The sequence below is a fragment of the Macrobrachium nipponense genome, chromosome 8 (genome assembly GCF_015104395.2).
Source record: "Macrobrachium nipponense isolate FS-2020 chromosome 8, ASM1510439v2, whole genome shotgun sequence".
Lineage (NCBI taxonomy): Eukaryota > Metazoa > Arthropoda > Malacostraca > Decapoda > Palaemonidae > Macrobrachium > Macrobrachium nipponense.
Genome location: NC_087203.1, coordinates 76,279,786 through 76,284,780, shown reverse-complemented (window position 1 = coordinate 76,284,780; position 4,995 = coordinate 76,279,786). Strand labels below are relative to the sequence as shown.

The 4,995-nt window shown below is 39.2% G+C and overlaps 1 long non-coding RNA gene across 1 annotated transcript in view; it reads left to right on the top strand.

Moving 5' to 3' along the window:
* The first annotated feature begins 3,157 nt into the window (after window positions 1-3,157).
* The window catches only part of LOC135223297 (uncharacterized), a 56,634-nt gene continuing 54,796 nt past the window's right edge, over window positions 3,158-4,995 (top strand). Inside the window, exon 1 of the long non-coding RNA XR_010316464.1 lies at window positions 3,158-3,227. This is a non-coding gene — a long non-coding RNA (uncharacterized LOC135223297). The remainder of the gene's footprint in view (window positions 3,228-4,995) is intronic.

Sequence of the window (4,995 nt, the reverse complement as noted above, 5' to 3'; positions counted from 1 at the left end):
GAGAGAGAGAGAGAGAGAGAGAGAGAGAGAGATTGTATGAGCATGTATGTATGTATGAATGTGTATGTATATTTACTTACATATATATATATATATATATATATATATATATATATATATATATATATATATATACATACATATGTGTGTATGTATGTATGTATGTTGTGTAACTAGAAAATCCAATGCAAGACTAACATTTATAATTTCATAATCAATTCGACATTTCTTTTAAATGTCGTATTTTCGTTTGATCTCAAACAGAAATGATAAAAGTATTGACTACTTTGGTTTTATTGTGGTTACGGGGCAAAAAACACTACTCATAAAATGAGAAATGCGTTGGCATTTGACTTGACTTTTTTATTTTTCTCACATTTAGTACAACTGATTTCTGAAAAGTATCGTTATCTCAGTAATGATGTTATGTAATACACGAGATAAATAATGGACTTTTCCTGTCATCCTTTCTCTCCTACTCACAGACGGGAAGAGAGTACCTGATTGTCTCCCACTTAAAAATAAATTACAAAAATATGACCCACTTGTTTGTGCATTCTAAAATATTCAAATATTACCTGTCATGCCATACTTGCACAAAACAAGCAAACAAATATCAAAAGAAATATAAATACTGTAAAGCAAAACACATCAATCCCACCACACCAATTAACTTATCGAAAAATATTATGCTTAGGTTAGGTTACGGTCCAGACGTACTTATTAGATTGATTAGGGCTAGCCTAATTGGAAGCCAATTAAGAGTTCAGTTGGTGCTTATCGTCTTACCTCTTCCCCCAACTAATTTTGTCGTAGTAAAATCACGTATTTTGAGTGTATTTCTTGTTCGAACTCTAACATAACTGCGATTGGCCTTATTTCATGGTGAAATAATTGTCAACTGATGGTGCATAGACTATCATCGGCCTAGGCTAACAGCGTTTTCGAACGAAAGCTGTCCCAACTCTGAGTTCGCTTGAAATGACATATTTTCGGTGTCATTTGAGCCAGAACTGTACTATATCTACGAAAAGAAACAAAATATGATATCATTTTACTTACTTTTGGCTAAAGTTTCTTAGAACACGTTGCGTAGCCTAGGTATCATCTGTTCCCCAATTCTGTAGCCTATATTCGCTTCGTAAAATCGCACATTTTCATGTATGTACCACTTGTCACAACTTTTACAGAGGACAACAATGGTAGAATACTAGTATGTTTTTTGTTCTGCTTTACACGAGACTCTCCCCTCACCTTAAATGTAGATTAGGTCTACATGTATCGAGACTGCACGACCCCGTGATGGGATTAAAACCACATGGAAGGAGAGTATTCAATTTGCTTACCTTTCACGGTGACACGGACTGGTCAGGCACTTCCAAAAGTGAACTTCTGTATCCCATCCGGCCTCAAAATACCGATATGCCGAAAAACCAATCGGCTTACAAGGCGTACTGGTTCCTAAAAGTACTTGCCGTGATCACGGCCGTGATTCGCCTTATCTGGCGTAAGTGCAATTCTCATTCTGATTACCATGAACAAATTTAAGAACGTAACATACCGCTGTCTAGGTCTTGACAACACATTTCGATGTGCGTCGATTCTTCAGTACCCAATTTAATGTTCTTATTTAGAAACTGCGAAAAAAGGACGTAATACCGTTGATTTTGCACACAAAAATGTGTGAAAGTTGCGCCGTGCACAAGATCAACAGAGACACTAGCCGAAGATGCCGAAAGCGGTGAGCCGACCCAGGGAAAACAAACTGTACACAGTGGTCGGCCATATTCGGTGCCTACCTATTTTTTTTATAGTTCTTTTCAATATTCGACAGGCAGAAAGGTAAATGCCTTCACGTGTGAATATTAAGGAATGGTTTGACTGCAATGCAGAAACCATAATGGTTTTATCACTGCAGTCAAAACGTGGACAAGGTCATCATTCCTTCAATGGTTTTCTCTTGGTAAATACAATCGCGTGTCAGAGAACTCATACGTCCGAAGAACAAGCTACATCGTAATACGAAAAACTGGAAGAGAGTACCTGATTGTCTCTTCCACTTAAAAATAATTTACAAAATTATGACCCACTTGTGTTTGCGCATTCAAAAAGAATAAAAAAACAATACCGGTCAGGTCACGCTTAAATAAAAACAAGCAAACAAATATCAAAATAAATTCTTAAATAGGGACACTGTAGAACAAAACACATAATTCATAATCCCAGCTCACAAATCCAATTAACCTATTGAAAAATATTTTCCTTAGGTTAGGTTACGATCGGGACGTACTGATTAGATTGATTAGGACTAGCCCTAGCCAATTAAGAGTTCTGATGGTGCATATCGTCTTACCTATTCCACAACTCAGTTTGCCTTCGTAAAATCACATATTTTGGATGTAATTCTTGTTCGAACTCTATCATAACAGCGATTGATCTTATTTTAAGGTGAAATTATTCTGTCAACCGATGATGCGTAGGCTACCATAGGCCTAATAGCGGTTTTCGAACAGAAGCAGTCCCAATTCTGCTTTTGCTTGTAATGCCACATATTTTCGATGTCATTTATACTAGAACTGTACTGTGTCTGCGAAAAAAGAAAATATGATGTTACAACTCAACCTTTACAAAGTAGTACATACATGGAATAATACTAGGTAGTGATTTTTTTTTCTGCTCTAAATAAAACTCATCCAACCCCGGCCACCCAACACCTTCAGTGTAGATTAGGTCTACATGTATGGACGACTGCACGACCCGGTAATGATTAAAACCACAATGGTGACACTTCCTAATTAAAACTTGTCGCTCATGCGGCCTCAAAATGACAATAAACCTCCATGGGTTTACAGGGTTTTACTAGTGTATAGGTTCCTAAAACTATTCGCCCTGACACGCCATATCTGGTAAAAGCACTGTTCGTCAATTTGGTCGCCTTGAACATATTTAAGTGGAAAATATCCATGTCGCCCAAACTCTTAACAACACATTTCGATGTACATCGATTCTTCAGTACTTCATTTAATGTCTTCATTTAGAAATCGGTCGTAATACCGTGAATTTTTCACACAAGTTGTAAAAATTTCGTTTTGCACAGCTTCAACAGAGGAGAGCCGACCCAAAGAAAACATAAACAACCTGTACACTGTAAGTAGCCATAATCTGTGCTTCGTTCTTTGGTGCGGATTGTCTACTGGTATATTCCTCATTGGTTAGCAGACAGCAAGGTAAATACCCTGACGTTTGAATATTATGGAATAGTTTCTGCACTGCAGTCAAAACGGGACAGTACTCCCATCCCCACAAAGGTTCTGTCGTGGTAAATAACGATCATCTGTCGGGTAGCCAATAGGCGACTGAATAGAGCCCATTGTCGCGTAGCAACACCATACCTATTGTGCACAATATATGATGCGGCAAAAGAAAAAAAAAAAAACAGTTCAGGAAAGAAGACTCAAATGGTTTGGTCATGTCATGAAGAGAGAAGATGAACACGTATGTAATAGGGTTATGAACATGGAGGTGGAGGGCAGAAGAAGGAGGGGAAGGCCAAAGTTCAGGTGGAAGGGTAAATTATTGAATGACATGAAGGAAAAGGGTCTAAGAGAATATAAGACATAAGAAGTTGGAGAAGGCCGACTAGAAACAGCGACCCCATGTGAACTGGCTCACGGGTTACGAAGTTCAGAACAACGTTAATATGGAGGTATTGTATGCTTTATGGCGAGATAGGTGATTCTAGGCAATAACTCCGCGTGAACTGTAAGGAACGCATTCCCGCTGCGCGAAATGAATACGACAGCCCCTAGGGATTGTTGCGTCCATTGTATTTCAGTGTTTAGTACTGCCCCTTGGGGGTTAATTACAGTCGACCCTAAAAAAATAACGGTAAATTCTTAATAAGCAACTCGAATACTATAGGACACTAATTTCCAAAGCAATACCCGACGCGGAATTATTAGCTAGATTTTCCGCGAAATTTACAATTCCTTTCTGAACATGTAATTTCACAAACATTAACCGGTGTTGTTGTCGCCCTCTATTGAGTTTCACCACCAGAGACGATAATTATGAAGCTGTACCGGCAATTCAGTAACTTCATGAAAGGTACCCCACCCCCATTTTCCTCATTAGATTTATTCGGGTATGTCATTTAAAAATTCAACCTTCTTGCCTGGGAATTCCATGCAGCATGAATTATTTAGCCCTCAAGACTTAAGTATAGTTGGCTGCATGGCGAAGCAGAATCTGGCGCACTGCATAATCAAATTAATCCAGGTCACTACAGAAAATAATGACACCGAGACTTTTTTAAAAGTCAGGTCAAAGCGATCTGATATAACCTGGGCATAAAGCGAGATAGGAACTTTAAATTCTTTAAGTGGATTATATGAACACATTTGATGTATAAATTCGTCACGTAGTATAGAAATATTTCCATCGACATTTTATATTTGTTTCGCTTTCCTTCAGAGTAAACAGAATAAAATTCCAAATATTTCCGAATACTATTCTCTTTCTCGTCCGAAAGCGTTGCGTCTGCAAAGCAAATTGGCCGTACGAATGACAGCGTCGTGAAATGCATATCTGAAGGCGCCCGATCGCTCCTTGCCTTCCCGAAGCACCACCTGGGTGCCACTTGGCGCTTCCGACGACCGACTTTGGTTTTGAATTCGATTACCACCGATTTGCATGTCGGCGAGGTTGCGGTGTTGGGGTTGGGGGGGGAGGTGGTTTCTATCACACGACCCAGCCCCCACATTCACTTGTCAGTGGCGGTTTCCAAATCACGGTAGGAGACTTATTCTCAGACGTAACCGATATAGCAGTGATGCAGTCGTTCTTCGTCTTTTTCTCCATCCTCTTCTTCATGTATGTTGGAGTTTATACTCTCCTGTTATTCGTAAGCCTAGATAACAGGGGACGAAGAGGGTCTGGGTGGACGGTTAATGTCTACCGGAAGAGAGTAACTGAAATTTGATGATGCACCGATTG